Genomic DNA, 19,124 nt, shown 5'->3' with positions numbered 1-19,124 from the left:
CTGTTCTGAATCTCTGGATTAGTTGGGCAGTTGCTGATCTGAGCCATACTTGGCTGATCTCGGCTGGGCTCACTCATGTGTTTGTGGTCAACTGGTGGCTCCACTGGGGACTGGATGACCTAAGATGAACTCACATTTCTGGCAGTCGGCTCACAATTAGCTGAGGATGATTGGGCCACATTTCCCTTATGGTCCAGCAGGCTATCCTGGGCTTGTTCACATGGTAGTTATGGGTCCCACTGCGTAAACCCTTTACAAGTCTCCATTTGTGTCATATTCCTAATGTCCCATTGACTTTGGCCAACCCAGATTGTAGGGGTAGGGAAATGGACTTTGCGTCTTTACTGGAGAAGTAGAGAATTGTAGGTATTTTTATAATCTATGCTACTTCTTTTTAACATATACCAAATTAACAATATTCTTAAAATGAAAATATTTTTAAAACTTTTTTTTTTAAACTTCCTTAACCCTTGAACTTTCTAAGTCTTTTCTCCTCTACTTTTGACTTTCAAATCTAAATTTTTATTGTTATTAAAACCTTGTTTCACTCACTGTCACAATCAGTTGTGGTCTGTGGACACTGAAAATAATTTCTCTTACAATTAATTATGTTTGTAAAGAGTTGTTTACAAGCAAATAGCATCTGTGGTGTGTTCAGACTAGTGAGACTGTCTAAGTACTCGCCCACACGCTTAATTATGGTCATTTGTTTTAGAGATGGAATCTGTCATCCAGTCTCCTTGTAGGTCCCTACCTTAACCCTGTCCAGTACTGGCTTCGTGGACATGTGACCTGTGCAGTCACCCAGAGCCTCATGCTTAATTTAATGCTCCACAGTAGCTGTCTTGAAATTCTTACTAATGTTTAAGCAATCAGTCAATACATACATACATACATACATAAACAAACAAACAAACCCACTGCTGTTGAGTCGATTCCTATTCCTAGTGACCCTATAGGACACAATAGAACTGCCCTGTATTGTTTCCAAGGCTGTAAATATTTATGTAAGCAGACTGCCACGTCTTTCTCCTGCGGCGCAGCTGGTGGGTTTGAACTACTGACTTTTTGGTTAGCAGCCAAGCGCTGTGCCAACAACAGTCCCCACATTTTTATTTTGCACTGGGTCCCACAAATTATGTAGTTGATCTTGGTCCTGCTAGGATACCAACTACTTTCTTTCTTTCTTTCTCTTTTTCTCTCTCTCTCTCTCCCTCCCTCCCTCCCGCCCCCCTTCTTTTTCTTTTTCAAATCTATGTGTATTTTGGAAACCCTGGTGCTGTAGTGGTTAAGTGCTACAACTGCTAACTAAAAGGTCAGCAGTTCAAATCCACCAGGTGCTCCTTGGAAACTCTATGAGGCATTTCTTCTCTGTCCTATAGGGTCGCTATGAGTTGGAATCAACTTGATGGCAATGGGTTTTTTTAATATGTATTTCACCAATAAAGAATTGATAACTGATATGTCAGAGATCAACATTATATACCAACTAATTTCTGATGAGTACAGGAAGACAACTGGGAGACCCAGGATTCAAATAAACAAGAGCTTTATTCCCACCACCCCAACACCACATGGACTTTTCCCAAAAGATCAGAAAAAGCGGATACAATGGGCACCAGTGAGAGTTCTTCCGGACAGTTCAAGGGTTTCTTTCTGGGGAAGGCATTTTAGTTAACTGGCAACGAAGCAACCATCCACAAAAGGTTACCGTATTTGGGAACATTATCCTGCACCCAGCTCTCCTTAGATCATGTCTGGTTTGCAGCCTCCTTTTAGACTTCCTGCAGGGTGGGTCACTGGCTTTAATTCGCATCAGCATCAGCAATCCTTATGAGTTTTGATGCACTACTGGTTCATACAACCACTTTTCTCCTATTTACAACTTTAAGTCATTTCCTATATCCTGTATCTTTGATTGGGTAGGAACCCCCAAAGCCCCACATTAACATTTTATTCTTCCTAGCATGCCTTTCCTACATAATATCTACTGCAACGTCACCCTTCACTGGGGATATCTACCAAGCACTCCTTACTGAGGTCAGCCTATGTTTGGCTAAAGCAAGGAGAGAGACTAGGACTGTGACTCTGGGCAAAGCATCCTATAATTCTGTACAGGGGAAGGAATTGGCTTCCACTAAAAGGAGGGTAATTTTCCGGTTGCCCACCAGAATTTCAATTACTAGTTTGCCTTCTTGAATTTTGAAAAAAAAATCTTACTTTTTGAACCAACTTTAGCCTTTACTCTAGCTTTAGAGACATAATGTTGAAAGAAAATAACCATGGTGAGAATTCCTTTATAATTCCATCAGAGACTTGGAGCTTTTTTTCAGCAGTTAGAAATACAAATTTTCTCACTTGCAAACTTGTAATATACTCTTTTTTCAACCACCCGAATGTTTTTTGGAGGACATAAGAAAGGAAGTAAGGGAAGAAAAGGGAAAAATACATGTTTATTGAGCATCTGTTGAGTCTAAGATAAATTTCATTTAATCTTCATAATCATCATGTGAGGGTGGCATTATTGTTCCTATTTTATGGATCAAGAACCTGAGGCTTTGAGCAAGGTTAAGAAACTTGCTCAGTGTTGCATAAATATTAAGCAATCTATTCCAAAACCCATGCTTTACAATACCATGGGGTATTTTTAGTTTAATCATTTCCAGGTGGGGCATAGACATCCTAGGTTTTCTTTGGCAAAACTGTGGTCAGGTTATAGGAAAAGGAGATGCACACAAACTATGTGTACATATTCATGATGTGTACATGTATATATTCATGATCATGTAATAGTCATTGTGTGTACACGTATCAGAAAGGTAACAAAATCTGGACAGTTAGTCTGATCTTACATTCAAAACTTGAGTTTCAAAGGAAGGTGCTGCTTCATTCATTCGTTAACTTATACTGAAGTTCAGTTTCTTTGTCGCCAAATGCTAATGCTTATTGCATTTGGCAGAAAAGCTTTGGAAAATATGTTCTATTTCATGTTATGGAATTTTCACATACATTTGTTAGTTGAAGCAAGACTGATTGGTTGAGTAAATTGAGAGAGGGGCAATTAGACTTACTCTTAACGGGTTGGCCTGTGTTTTGATGCTTTCATGTGTGCTGGGATTTTTCCCCCCGCCATTTGAACACTAACTCTCTGTTGTAGCAGAGAGGAAATGTTTACTGATCTAAAAGTTTAATTGTGTCAGATGACATATGTGTGATGTAATGACTGATAGTCATTAATGGTTGAGAAAGGCACTGGCTGATTTTTCTCTTCTACAAAACGGAGGCTGTATTAGGCATAATTTTAAACAGAGATCCTGTGGTTTGGAGTTTGCTATTTGTTACTTTTTCTGTACTTAAGACTTCCTTCCACTCTGTTTATTTGTATGGTATTGACATATGAAAAATCATTTTAAGTCACGCAGAAGTCTGAGAGCTTTTTGGTCCATGGCTTTTTAAATGAGCATGATTTTGGCTGATATCACAAAGGAATATGGTCTGATGAAACTGTTCAGAGGCCCACTCTGCTCGTTGCCATTGCAAATAAAAACAATATGCTGACAGATTGAGAAGGAACTATCAGGGATGTAGTGAGATTGGTGGGTTTGTTCTCCTTATAACATTTAAGAGCTAAAACAAAGTTCTCTTTCTGAAGGAGGTAGATAAACAGGTGAGAAAGAGAGGGCACAGAAATTTGCAGCCATATGTTTAGGGATTAATGAAAGTGGCAAGTTAAGAAAAAAGAGTGAAGTGGCGATAAAAAAATGGAGTATGACAAAAAAGGTTTGTATGCTCTTGTACCATAATTCTACTCTTGGATATTTATCTAAGAAAATAGTTCTCAATGAAAAAAACACATTCATGAACGTGTTCATTTATAATATTAAGTACTATTCTGTCCTATGGGGTCGCTATGAGTTGGAATTGACTCGACAGTGAATTTTGGTTTTGGGTTTAATTATAAGTGACCATTATTTTTAAAAATGGAATAGTACAAAACTTTTCATATGATAATTTTTAAACAAGCAGCTTATGACGTAGTACATCTTAAATTACAGATAATGAAATAGATGTATCTGTAATAGATGAGTGTTCAAATATTTGAGAAAGGAATACAAAAAATTCAAGATGGTGTACATTTGTTTTAGATAACTTAAATTCTTAAGCAGTTTTCTTTAATGTTATTATGATAATAATATGATGAGCATAAAAATAATAACTTTTTTAAATGTAGGATGTGGCCTCCTGGTCTTCATTGGGCATTTCTGATCCAAACTGATGTGATTCTTTTATATATATCCCATAAACTCATTTCTTTGCTCTCAGAATGTTTAGAGCTTTGAATTATCATTCCATATATGAGTTAGTTTACTTCTATTTACAGAAAAGAGAGCAATTAGATAACTGAATGGTATGCCTGAGTGAATATATGAATAAAGGTGAGTGTTCTCTCTATCTGACCATAAACTCACTAGTCTCTCAGCCAGACTAGAGAAGGATACAGAGCTCTTTCCAAATTATGTAAATTTTCTAGATCGGAGTCAGCCGTAATCCACAAAGTGTGTTGGTTACAAGTATGTTACTAACAGATTTAATATGTACGGGTGTCTATAGGGTCTTGCCCAGCACTGTATGACAGAAATATATTGCAAGCCACAAATGTGAGCCACATATGTAATTTTTAATTTTCTAGTGTCCACATTAAAAAGTAAAAAGAAATAGGTAAAATTAATTTTAATAATATATTTTATTTAGTGCATATATCCAAAATATTATAATTTCAACATGCAGTCAATATAAAAAATATTAATGGGATATCTTACTTTTTTTGTTTTATGTCTTCAAAATCTGGTGTCTGTTTTACACTCACAGCACATTTTAAGTACTCAATGGCCACATATAGCTAGTAGCTGTCTTACTGGATGGTGCAGTTTTAGACACGGATAATTTTCAAATCATAATTTTGTATTGTTTCTTACAATGTGTCTTTTCTTTAGTCCTTTTAAATTCTTTTTCATGAAAAGATTATCACTGACCGAATGCATATCACAATCTGGGATGTGAATAGCAGGCAGTTGGAAAGCATTTTTAGGTGGCCAGGGGGCCACTAGGAACCTTTGCTCCTATAAACTGTACTTTCAGGTATTGTTTTAAAAAAAAAATAATCAAATTTTGTGTTAAGAGACTTAGGTCCTAGTCCCCGTTCTTTCTGGCTCTTTGATTATAGGCAAGTCACTTCACCTCTCTGATTCTTAGCTTCTTCACCTTCAACTTTGGGCTCTTTAGAACAAGTGCCAGCAGCATCCAGCATGGGGCTTGTCTTGTAGTAAAATTCTTGATAAATGTTTATTAATCTGAATAATAGTTTGGGCAAGAGACTTGGAATCTTACATTTTTATTAGTTCAGAATTTCAGAAACAGGTAGGGCCTTCAGGGTCATCCGGTGCCAGCCTCTAGACTAGGGTGTGGTTGCTCATCAGTCAACATGTGTTGGGTAGACTGTAATGATAGTGATCTAAGTTCTAGTACCCTATCAGCCTGAATTAGTTTGCAGATGAGATAGGTAAGTGCAAAGTATTATGACATTGGCCTTATGCTTCCTTGGATTTAGGTATGTAATGCTAATTGACACTAATGGGAGTTATACATGTATCAGGGAAGAATAGACCTATTACTGATAAAACACATTCTACTCTTCATTTCCTTCTGGTATGCTTTACTTCCCTGGGGCTGTGCATTTTTTTGGTTTGTAAATTGAATGCATACTTCTTTATCTGCATGTTCTTCAGTCAGCATTTGGGTTTTCTGCTTGGTAGTGTTAGCTTGAACAACTGCCTAGATTGTAAGTTTAGTATTAGGATTTTATCTTGGCAAATTCATCAGATCAGAAATTTGATCATCTGTCTGAAATAAAACATTCTAAGCCAGAAGTAATCAGGCGGTACTCTCTCCTGCTAGAATTTCATTCTATTTGTTGTTTGATCTTTTCAAAAAATTAGTCCTTTGAGATATACTCAGAAGAAAGATGTTTGTAATATTACAATAAAACTATTAATGGAGCCATTATAAGGAAATGAAAATCTTATCTTTTTGTGTCAGTGATGAGAGAAAAATACATAAGTGGCCTCTAATTATCTGTAATTGTATGAGGTTTTCTTTCGTTTATGTTATCTATCTTCCTGTTTAATCCCATCTAGCACAATTATTCCTTTTGTATAGTTTTCTGTAAATGGAGTTCTGAATGGTTTCAATTGTGAATCAACAGTTACTACAACCCATACAACCCCCACCCTCCACTATCCTCGCTGCCCTCCTTTTTCTCTCTCTCTTTAAATAAAGGAAAACAAAGCCAGTTTTCTAGAGGGGTTATTTTGTAATCTTTCTCAACAAAAGAAAAAGATGTACTGTCATTATAAGAGCATCTGTGAGCAGCTGAGAGTTACATCAGTCCTAGTATATGTTTTTCTGAGTATATTAATGCTCTGAGTGTTCCTTGAAAGTACAAAATGTAACCAAGGCTGACGTTTCTTTAAAAATGTATTTTTATGAGACCCAACTGTATGAACAGGAACAAAGTAGTAGTAGGTAAAAGGGATTTAATGTAATTAAAAGAAATGAACTTTGAACGTGGACTTTATATGAGAATCATTAGTAAAAGTAATAAAATGTATAGTAAAATCAGCAGCTATCCGACTTCACTGTGCTCCCTGATGGGCCACCTGTATTGTTGCTGTTTTTAAGTTTCCTTTTTATGTGATTTCCAAATCTTTTATAACAGGATACTTACCACCACTCCCCACTCCCTGCCCTCCCCACACTCTGCGGGAATCTGGGACTGGCTTCTCACCAGGACTTAATATTCTTGTTTGGTTGATCCCCCATTTGAGTTTACCAATCGTATAGCATGTTATCCTTCAGTTAGAATGGTAGGTTCAGTGGGCATATTCTTTTCATGGGGCCATCTGTTTTTCCTTCTCCCTTTGTGATTCAAGGTGGAGGTGTGTAAGAGGGTTGGTCCTGGTAAAGTCTAGGCCACGGACCCAAGGAAGCCCACAGGTCCCGCCATTATGACGTTTACTTTCTAACTACTTGTCTGACATATTATAGGAGTAATCTGAATTGTAATTCACTGTTTTTTTTTTTTTTTTCCCTATCTCATTTCAAGATCTTCAGGGGATCACTACTGTCTATCAGATTAAATTGAGACTTCTCATTCTGGCATTCATAGATGTCTAAAAAGTGGCACCCAACTGCTAATTTTACCTCCTGTTCTTCTATCTCTGCTGAACCTACATGTCAGTCAAGCTATATTATCTTCTTTATTAAAAGAAAAAGCTTTACTGATGTATAATTTGCATACTACAAGATTCACCCACTGTAAATGTATAGTTTAATGATTCTTAGTAATTTTATAGAGTTGTTCAACCATTACCACAATCTAATTTTAGAACATTTTCATTACCCCAAAAAGCTCCCTTGTGCCCATTTGCAGTTAATCCCCACTCCCACCCCTAGTGCTAGGAAACTGCTGATCAGCTTTCTATCTCTATAAAGTGGCCTTTTCTGGACATTTTGTATAAATGGAATCAAACAATATGTAGTGTTTTATATCTGGCTTCTTTCACCTAACATAGTGTTTTTGAAGTTCATCTGTGTGGTAGCATGTATCAGTAGTTCATTACTTTTTGTTGCTGAATAGTATTCCATTGCATGCATATACCACACTCTGTTTATTCATTCATCAGTTGATGGACATTTAGATTGCTTCCAGGTTTTGGCCTTTATGAATAATGCGGCTATGAACATTCATGTACACGTCTTTGTGGGAACACATGTTTTTATTTCTCTTGGTAGATTATTAAGAGTGGAATTGCAAGGTCATATGGTAAATTTATGTTTAGCTTTTGGAGGAACTGCCCAACTGTTTTCCTCAGTAGCTGTACCATTTTTTATTCCCACCAGCAATGCATAAGGGTTCTGGTTTTTCTATATCCTTACTAACCTTTGTTATTATTATTATTTTTTAACTGTACTTTAGATGAAGGTTTACAGAACAAACTAGCTTCTCATTTAACAATTGGTACACGTATTGTTTTGTGACACTGGTTGCCAACTCCATGACATGGCAACACTCTCCCCTTCTCAACCTTGGGTTCCCCATTACCAGCTTTCCTGTCCCTTCCTGCCTTCTAGTCCTTGCCCCTGGGCTCATGTGCCCATTTAGTCTTGTTTTGTTTTATGGGCCTGTCTAATCTTGGCTGAAGGGTGAACCTCAGGAGAGAGTTCATTACTGAGCTAAAAGGGTATCTGGGGGCCATACTCTCAGGGTTTCTCCAGTCTCTATCAGACCAATAAGTCTGGTTTTTTTTTTTTTTTTTTTTTTTTTGAGTTAGAATTTTTTCTACATTTTTATATTATCTGTCTTTTATTATAGCTATTCTAATAGCTGTGGAGTGGTATGTCATTGTGGTTTTTAATTTGCATTTCCCTAATGACTAATGATGTTGAACCTCTTTTCGTGTTTTTATTAGACTATCTCTCTTCTGACCAAATTTACCTTATGCTTTTCTTCCACCATGCCTTTGCCTATGCTGTTCTCTCTACCTGTACTCCGCCTTTCTTTCCCCATATTCCTCTGTGGAAACTTCCCACTAAGTTCATGTTCTCCTTGAAGCGTTTACTGATTTCATCCTGCCCCTCCAAATTATCTGTGATCTCTCCTGCCTTAAACATCAGGAGCACTATGATTGAACCTCTCATGACATTTATTTATATTATTTTGCCTGACATTACAGTTACTTGGCTCTTACCTCTTTTCTCCTGGTGAGCTATATACTCTCTGGTGGCTGGGACTGTTTCTTTGCTTGCCCATCAGCGCACAACATAGTGAATTGTTTGGAGGAGTACTCCATGACTGTTTGCCAAATAGACTTTCAGAGAAAGGTGTACGGAAGGAGGCTTCATTAGATGATAATAAAGGCAGGTTGGCGAAGTGGGTTCAGTTTTAGTTCGGCATTAGTGACAGCAGACTACTTCTCCCTTTGTGAGGACTATTCTTCAGTTTATTTCTATGTTCTTTGCTCTCTTTAGGACAGGAATCCAGTACTGATCATCTCAAATGTTTTCTTTCCTACTCATGAGTCCCTTGCTCTATACCTTCCTTTTCTTTGGAAAGCCCAACCTCATCAGAACACTGTTCCTACTGCCATTAGAAATTATTTGCCCAAAATTCCAACTTTGCCTTGGTCTCCCATTTCTCCTAGCCAGTCACCCGCTTCCTTCTCATTCCCAGGAGACTAGCTTTATATCCTATTTTGTTTGGAAGATTGAAACCCTCAAGTTTGATCTCCCTCAATAATTCACCAGCCCCTCTAAACTTTTGTCTATATCCATTCTCAACTCTCCTGCCTTCCTTCCTGTCTCAACGGATAAGATTCCTTCCTCCTCTTTAAGATCAGACTCCTCTTCCCTTGATCCCTTTCACCCTCCACTAGCTTCTGGAGTACTGATTTATTAGTCAGTTGCTCTGGCTCTTATGTTTTCCATTTCTCCCTCTCTCTGCTCCTTCGCTGCAGTTTATAAACGTGCTGAAGTTCATCCCAACATAGACCTGCCTACTGGACTCTTATTTCTCTAATGTGAACCATCCTTTCTGTTTTCTTTTCACACAGTGAACTCATACGAACTGTCTACTTTTAGATTTTCTGCTTTCTTACCTCCCACTTCATTTGTCCCCCGACTCTTGATGTGACTTTGCCTCCACCACTCCACTTGACCTTTTGATTGCCAAATCCATGAATATATTTTGGTCATATTACACTACCTTTCTATCATGTTTGACACTGTTGTTCACTCCTACTTTTTGAAACTCTTCCCTGGGTGCCTTAAAAATGTAGCCATTTCTACTACCAGTTCTTTGTTCTCCTCATAGGGCCACTCTTCCTTCTCCTGCTTTTAAATGTTGATGTTCTATCTGACCTGCCGATCTTCTCACTTGACATGCTCCCACAGTCTAGATAATTTCTAAATGATTCATGTATTCTCTTATGGTACATTTTGATGAAGGAGCCCTGGTTGCACAGTGGTTAAGCACTTGACTGCTAACTAAAAGGTTGGTGGTTTGAACCTAACAGCTGCTCTGTGAGATTAAGATGTGGCAGCCTGCTTCCATAAATATTATAGCCTTGGAAACCCTATGGGGGCAGTTCTACTCTGTCCTGTAGTCTGAATGGACTTGACGACACATAACAACGACAACACATTTTCATGCTTACTTATGTACAATACCTTTGGTTATAGTATAGAGGGGGTGATAAAAATTAATCAGATTAGTTCTACTTCCTTTCATATTCAGTGAATATATTTATCTCAACTAGAATATATGAAAGTTATGAATGATAATATGGTCAATACAGAAATTGAGAGGATATTTTTAATATAATTTTATTTTGTAGCTTATTTTTTACACTATATAATTCACACATTGCAAGTGTAAAATTCAGTGACTTTTTAAAATAAATTTACCAAGTTGTGCAACCATCACCATAAATCAGCTTTAGTACATTTACAACATTTTAGAACATTTCCATCATCCCAGTATGATTCCTCATGTCTATTAACTATTAATTTTTGGTCTTCCCCCACCCAACCCCAGGAAACCACTACTCTTTCTGTCTCTATAAACAAAAAAAACTCTAAACCAATTGCAGTAGAGTGGATTCTGACTCATGGCAACCCCATGTGTTTCAGAGTAGAACTACACTTTATAGGATTTTCAATGACTGTGATCTTTCAGAAATAATTGCTAGGCCTTTCTTCCAAGGTGCCTTTGGGTAGATTTGTACTGCCAACCTTTTGATTAGTAGCTGAACTCTTAACCATTTGTGCCACCCAGGGACTCCATTATGTCTCTGTAGATTTATCTTTTCATATACGTGGAATCAGGCAATATGTGGTCTCTTATACATGGCTTCTTTTACTTAGCATAAAGTTTTTGAGGTTCATACATGTCATAGCATGTATTAGTACTTCGTTCCTTTTATGGCTGAATAATAATACGTTATATGGATACACCACATTTTATTTATCCATTTATCAGTTGATGGACATTTGAGTTGTTTCCACTTTTAGACGATTATGAATAATGCTGCTAGGAGCATTCATATACAAGTTTTGTGTGGACATATGTTTTCATTTCTCTTGAGTGGAATTGCTTGTTCTTATGGCAAATTTAAAAAAACTGGCAAACTGTTTTCCAAAGTGGCTGCATTATTTTACATTCTCACCAGCAATATATGAGGGTTCCTGTTTCTTCCCTCACTAACTTTTCCTATTGTCTCTCTTTTTTAATATAGCCATTCTAGTGGGTGTGAAGTGGTATCTTATGTAGTTTTTAATTTTTATTTTCCTAATGACTAATGAGGTTGAGCATCTTTTCATGTACTTATTTTCCATTTGTATATCTTCTTAAAGGATAATTTTATACTTAGTGGAATAATTATTAAATAATGACTTACGTTGTTACAGGAAATTGCTAGAGCTTTTGGTGGCCACTGCAAATGAAAACAGGTTTATTATATGCTCTTTAAAAGTTCGTCCTCCACTCTTCTCCTGCAGTGAATCACACCCACACAGCTTCTCATTTCCCTGCTGTTTTCTCTCCTTTTTAGCCTGGTGGTGCAATAGTTAAGAGATCGGCTGCTAACCAAAAGATTGGCAGTTCAAATCCACCAGTCGCTCCTTAGAAACCCTATGGGGCAGTTCTGCTGTGTCTGGTAGGGTTGCTATGAGTTGGAATCAACTCGATGGCAATGGGTAGGTAGGTAGGTTGCTCAGTCTGGGCTTTCCCTTTACGGATTACCTCATTCTATCTTCTTTTCAACTCGTGTTCGCCTTTACCAGTGGAAACCCATCCGTCTCTTAAGGCCCATCTTTTCTTTATGAACTTTTCCTGTTCCCACTCCTCACATCCTACTTTCTCTACCCCAACTGGAAAAGGCCTCTATTTCTCTGAATTCCTGTAGAATTTAATTTATGATTTACTCATGGCCCTGATCATATATCTTGTAGTTCTCAGCCTCTGTGTTTGATTCCTTTGTATATTCCTTTATTCTGTTACTTTATAGTTCATGAGCTTTTTGTGGTCAGAGACTGAGCTTGATGTAGCTTTATATTCTTGGAGTCCTATATAATATGCCTTGTATGCTGTAGATGTTGACTAAATGTTTACTGAATGAAGGGCATAAAAGAAAATATTCATATTTAATAGAACTAAAGCTTTTGGCAGAATTTATGGTTAATACTTATAGAATTTATTTTGTGATTTTGGGGGATAACCAAAGTCTTCACATTTGTTTTAAAACTGTTCACTATTCACTTACACTTGAAGACTTTATCTATTGCTTAAGTGTCTTAATTAATTTGACTATCTTCCATATTATTCAGTTTAATACTCTAGGTCTAAGGAGCTTTTGTATAACCCTTCCTTCATGTTTTTCATCTCCTTTTCTTTCACCGATTCTAGTGTCCAGATTTTGGAGATAAAGAGGCAGTTTGAATCGTGTCTTTGCTGGTCCTGGCTGAGTAACCCTGGACATGTTTTTTAGCCTCTTTATTCTTCACTTTTCTCATCTATGGAATATGGACAATCATAGCTACCTATAAGTATGTTGTGAGCATTACTTGAGGCAATGTATGTAAACATCCCAAGAATGGTGCCTTCTTAATCAGAAGTACTGAATAAATGTTATCACTATCTGGTCCCCAGCTCTGCCTTTACTTCATAATCTGTCTCAAGGAATAAATTGATCTTGATAGCTAAAATTGTTTTCTCATACATTAAGAGTCTACTCTTTTTTCTTTACTCCCACATTTAAAAAGTATTGAACATTTCAGATGAAACCCTTCTAACACACAGGAAGAGGTATGCAGTACTTTGGCTTTTTAATAAATAAATATAAAAAAATAATTTAACTTTCCCTTGTTGAATCAGGACCATCAAATGAATAGTATATTGTTTTGATGTACTCAAGGCCTGGGCATAGTCAACAAATCTTTACTGAGTGCTTCATATGCACCAGACTCTGTTCTAGGTGCTTAAACTTAGCAGTGAGCAAAACAGATAAAGGCCCTGCCCGCATGGAACTTCTGTTCTAATTGGGGGAGACAAAGAACAAACAAATAAATGAGTAAATATATAATATGTCAGGTGGTGATCAGTGCTGTATAAAAAATAAAGCAGGGTAAGGCTATAGGGCATGCTGGGTGGGGTGGGTGGGTTTGGTATATATTTTATATAGGGCTCTCAAGGAAGGCCTCACTGATGTGATAGTTCATTAGAGGTTTGAAGACAAGTGAGGGGACTAGCCATGTGGTTTAGGTGCAGAATCTTCCAGGCAGAGGGAGCAGCAAATGCAGAGGCCCTGAAGTGGAAGCATGTTCTTCACATTCTAGTAACAGCAAGGAGGCCAGTGTGGCTGGACTGGAGTGAGTGAAGGGGCCTGTGGAAGGAGATGAAGTCAAAGAGATGGGGGAAGGGGTGAGGGAAGCTCATGAAGGGCCTCTTAGCCAAGCTCTGGGAGAGATGGGAAGCCATTGGAGAATTTTGAGCAGAGAAGTGACATGACCTGACATTTGTTTACAAAGAATCACTCTGGCTGCTATGTTGAGAATAGTCCACAGGGGCTGAGGATACAGGTAGGAGGCTGGTGTATGGTAACCATGAAGAGAGTGAGAAGTGGTCAGATTCTGGATGTGTTTCAGAAGTAGAGCCCATAGGAGTTGCGAATTGTTTGAATGTGGCTTGTGAATCAGGAGTCAGGATGACTTCTTGAGCATCTTGAAGGATGGAACTGCCATTTGCTGAAAAGGACCTGCAAGGGGGAGTGGTAGGAGCAGAAGTTTGATTTTGGATATAGTGATTTTGAGAAGGAGGTGTAGATTAGGCAGTGGGAGAGGTCAGTCTCAAGTTCAGGTTGGAAGTCCAGGCTGAAAATATGAATTGGAGGTCAATTGGGTAGGATAGTATGAAAGCCATGAGGCTATAGGAGATTACCTGGCAGTTTTTAAAACTTATGACCATTCACTACAGTAAGAAATGTATGTTCTAGTGTGCATGTAATACAGAGCTGAAGTTTCACAAAATGATACATGCCCTTATGTGTGTGACACACTGATATTTTCTACCCTTTCCATCCATCCCTTCCTCTCCCATTCCATTAAAAAAAAAAAAATTCGCAACTCATTTAATTGATTTTGCAAACCACTGATGGGTCATGACTCATGGTTTGAGGAGCACTGGGGATTAGATATGGATAGAGCAGGAAACTGGTCTGAGGACTGAGCCTGGTGGTCCTCCAACACTTACAGCCCGTTAAGTATTGTTTGTCCCTCTGCTGAATGGTCCAGACAAATATGCTATTTAAAATTCTTTTGTCTACTTTTAAAAAATATATGACTTCTTGCTTTCTGTTGGATTTTTGGGTATTTTCTGTTCCTTTATTTTCTTTATTTGTAATAGCCTTGCTGGTTCCTAATTTACTGGCTCTAGTAGGTTTACAGAGTCCTTGGGTGGTGCAGGCAGTTACGTGCTCAGCTGCTTACCAAAAGGTTGGCGGTTCAAACCCACCCAGAGGCGCCTGGGAAGAAAGGCCTGGCGATCTGCTTCTGAAAAGTCACAGCCTTGTAAGCCCTGTGGAGCACAGTTCTACTCTGCAACACATAGGTTTGCCATGAGTTGGAATCAACTTGATGGCAACTGGTTTGGTTTTTGTCAGGGGGGTCGGGTTTAGTAGGTTTCAAAAACACATTATCAAGTTTGTTTGACATACAAATTAAGAACAGTGGATGCTGAGAAGGGGCCTAAGGCTCTTGTCGGTGACGTATGCGCATGGGCTTTATTCCTGAATCCATTTGGAGAGCTCAGGTGTGTCCTCGCATCTTTCTCTCCCTTCTCCATAATTTTATTATTGTTTTGGAAGGATGACATTACTAGAAAATTCAGATCCAAGTAGCTGATATTTTACTGAATATGTAATACCTTCACACACTTTTATGTGCATAATCATATTATTTTAGTTTGTTACGAAGGTGTTTACTCTTAGAAAGTAAACTGAAAGCAATTTACAAAGTTACACACTACATAATACTATATACTACTGCCACAAGGATAGTCTTTGCTGGTTCTGAATAAAAGTCCTCATCAGAAAAAATAATAATATGCTGTGTTAAATGTAGCATTAATATAAAATTTGACATCTGATGTAGGTGATGCAAGATGAAATAAACTACAACCACCTCAAGCCACAGGCACATAGCTGTGCTAACCACGTTTTCCACCCTTGGAAATTTCTCCTTCCATTTGTGAGGAGCTTCTACTGATTGGTAATGAACTTGATCGTTTCTGCTTGAAGCCACTCTTGCTCAGAATGTTTCCCCTGAAATTAGGGAGCAATGTAGGTAAATAATCTGGCTCAGAATATCTGAATTGCACTTAAGCTTCAGGGCAATATTTGATGATGAAGCTGTTGTTGTGTTTGTAATTTTGGGGTAGAGTGAAGTGATTTAGGGAGTGCCTTTCACATTTGTACCATTAGGCAGTTTGAAACACCCAAATTAAAAAAAAAAAAAAGGTTTGTGTTGGCACATTTTTAATTTAGTAAAGAAGATAGAATTATACAGGAGGTTAAATTTAGATTGTACACGTGCAGAAGTGGACCACAGAATTAAAAATTTTTCTTCCTTCCCTCTGCTTTATATACCTCTTGTATAATGTAGACCCTATATATGCATACGGGAATAATTAAATACAGAAATGCAGCCTATTTGTTAGCCAGAAAGGATGCCTGGAACATGTGGATAAACTTGAATATTTGTCTAATGTTAATTGGAATATTGGTTTTCAGTTAGAGATGCCAAATCTTCAGAAAAGTAATTGGATTTAGCTTCCTATTTAGCAAACGACTTCAAATCCCTGAAATATCCCACATCCGAAACTAATTTTTCTTGATTGTATCAAGTTTAGTCATGAGCAGAACAAGGGTTGACATAGTTTTTTAATATTTGAAATATTTCTTGACAAGGTTTCAATACTGCTGCTTGTCCACAGATCTTATTGTTAGGCTCACCAATGACAGATGAAATCTTCGCATTTAGTGGAACTAGTTTTAAAACTGTCTTGAAATAAACCACGTTTATTCTTTTTTTATATGTATTTAAATTTAGACTTAGATTTTGATCAGATTCAAGAAACAACACAAAATGGTGTATTTCTTGTTGCTTTTCATATAAATCTATGAGTACTTATTTTAACTCCTTTAGATTCAGCCTAGGAAATGTATTTTTAGTCATTCGTGAGTTTTGAACATGTTATTCAATTTACAAATGTTTAATATGATGTGTCAAAATATTTGGGAATGGGGGGAAACAAAAATCTCGTAGAAAGAATAAGTTTTTTGGTCATTGAAATTCACCAAATAAAATATTTAGTTTAAGGAATTTGCTCTACCAAATACTTATTAAGCAGCTACTATGTATCTGTTTCTTTGTGATACTAAAACCAAAGCAAACCTGTTGTCATAGAGTCGATTCTGACCCATAGTGACCCTAGAGGACAGAGTAGAACTGCCCCATAGGGTTTCCAAGAAGTGGCTGGTGGATTTGAACTGCTGACCTTTTGGTTAGCAGCCTGAGCTGTTAACCATGAGGCCACCCAAACCCAAAAAAACCAAACCCATTGCTGTTGAGTCAATTCCGACTCATAGGGACCCTACAGGACAGAACAGAACTGCCCCATAGGGTTTCCAAGGAGCGCCTTGGTGGATTTGAACTGCTGACCTTTTGGTTAGCAGCCATATCACTTAACCATTGTGCCACCAGGGCTCCTTCTTTGTGATAGGGAGGGTTATATAAAGGTGTTTAGGATATGGTTTATAGCCTCAAGGAGCAAGACTTTCATATATAGCTGGTGATAATTACAAAGATGGATGAATATTACTTCTTACTCAACCCTTTTGCCATTGAGGATGATCACTTAATATTTGCAAGGATAAAATGGTGCTTATAAAATATGAGCAGATGCATCATATGTAATTTTTGTATTAAAAAGTACCTCAGATGTGAAAATTCCTCTAATTAATAATAATGGTGACCAATAGGTGCTGTATAGTTCAACAATAGATTTTCTAATGTATTTTTTTGTAGTAAGATTCATCTTAGAAACAATTCACAGCCATGCTTCCATGCCATTTTTTCTTCCAGGACTCCAAACTTATTTAGCAGATAAGTACTATACATTTCAAGTACTATACATTTTAAGTGCTCGGCTGCTAACCGAGAAGTTGGCAGTTCGAACCCACCAGCCACTCTGCGGAAGAAAGATGTGGCAATCTGCTTCTGTAAAGATTACAGCTGTGGAAACCCAATGAGGCAGTTCTGCTCTGTCCTGTAAGGTTGCTATGAGTTGGAATTGACTTGATGGCAACAGGTTTGGTTCTTTGGTTTACTGTACACTTTAGGTGAAGTGGATTTTCAGTGCTATTTAGTCTGACTCCAAGGTAAGATTAACTGCCAGACATAATGTTGTTTACTGCCGTTCCCCAGTATCTGAACCCAGTATCTGAGCATAGAGGTGCTCAGTACATGTGTATTGAACTGTGGTCCTGCCCTGAGGGCACAGTTGGCATTTCTTCAGGGAGCTTCCAAAGGTATGTCTTCTGTCTCTGCCAATAATTTCCTTTGGGACCAGCATATTACTTTGCCGATGAGATACACACTTTACAACTTGCATATTCAGACCTGCGTTTATCATTGCTACTCCTGGAGTTGAGCAGTCATTGCAGGTACAGTGGGCAATGCTTCTAATCCTCCTTTGCTATGATTGTGCATTAACTATGGAGTTGCTCAGGGACTCTCTGTTATGTCGTTGTGGAATTTTTATAATCCCTTGGTGTTTAAAAAGCAATTATCATCTTGGAACAAAAATAGCTCCATCATCTTTCTGCTGTTAAGTTGCGAGGATTTGAAGGGTTTATGCTATATATCATTTGCGGTAAATGATTTTCTACATTCCAATTAGGTGTACTGTTCTTTTTTAAACTCATTTTTCATGAGCCTAAATCATAGCGCTAGAAAGGACATTATAAAGTACTTCGTCTTTCCAAATTTTGGTTTCTAGTGTGATAGTATTCTTCCTTGAGTTTGACTTTTATTCTTAAAATAAAAATAATTTTCTGTAAAATTTTGAAAGCTGATGATTATTATGTTTGATATAGTTTAATGGGGATGTTAGGTAACAGTTGGGTACCCAGGACTTAGAAAAAGAGTCAGCTTAGTTTTTACTATGAATTAGTTTTTCTGGGCTCTCCACAGTTAGGTGATGGGTTAAATGCCAGTTCTTTTAGCCTCTGATCAAATGCTGGTCCAGATAAAATGTTGTTTCAGTAGTTGAAGTGTGGAGAAACAGGCATCCCTACAACTCTTAGTGCCTGAGAAACCATATAAGCTCACTTCTAATCTCAGTCATATTAACTTTCAACTTTGTCTAGGTAGAGAGTCCACTGGGACCATGAAGAATAATTTACTCATCATGAAGACTTAGAGTTTATTTTTTATTTTGAATACTTTTTTTCTAAATAAAATACTTTTTTCTTAAGATAGATTTCCATAGTAATAATTACAATGCTAAAGAGTATGAGCATTTTTAAGGCTCATAATCTAAATTATCAGATTATTGCTAATTTTATGAATTGATAGTGCTACCAGAAGCTTAGAAAGTATAAGGGAGATTTTAAAAAATCATTCCCTGTCAGTATCTTCTCTAGTAAGTACATCAGCATCATTGTTTGCAGAGTACCTTACAAGGATTCACCAATAGAATGTGAGTCTTCATGGTCCTGTCTTAGAAGACCACCTAGCCCAGTTGGAGAGACCAAACAGCCACAGATGGTAACAAACATGGAATAGCTGACATGAATATCTAGGGACAGGGGCTGGCTATTGAACCCTTACTTAAATCTAAACCAAAACCAAAACTCATTGCCAGTCAGTTCTGACTCATAGCGACCCAGTGTGACAGTGTAGATCTGCCCCACAGGGTTTCCAAGGCTGTAAATCTTTATGGAAGCAGACTG

The 19,124-nt window shown here is 37.6% G+C and overlaps 1 protein-coding gene across 5 annotated transcripts in view; it reads left to right on the top strand.

The window, feature by feature from the left end:
- The window catches only part of BBS9 (Bardet-Biedl syndrome 9), a 518,471-nt gene that overhangs the window by 289,255 nt on the left and 210,092 nt on the right, over positions 1-19,124 (top strand). The window lies entirely within an intron of this gene.

This window comes from Trichechus manatus, unplaced genomic scaffold (assembly GCF_000243295.1).
Source record: "Trichechus manatus latirostris isolate Lorelei unplaced genomic scaffold, TriManLat1.0 scaffold00137, whole genome shotgun sequence".
NCBI classification, from domain to species: Eukaryota; Metazoa; Chordata; class Mammalia; order Sirenia; family Trichechidae; genus Trichechus; species Trichechus manatus.
Note: the sequence above shows the minus strand (reverse complement) of the source record. Positions and strands in the feature narration are given on the sequence as shown.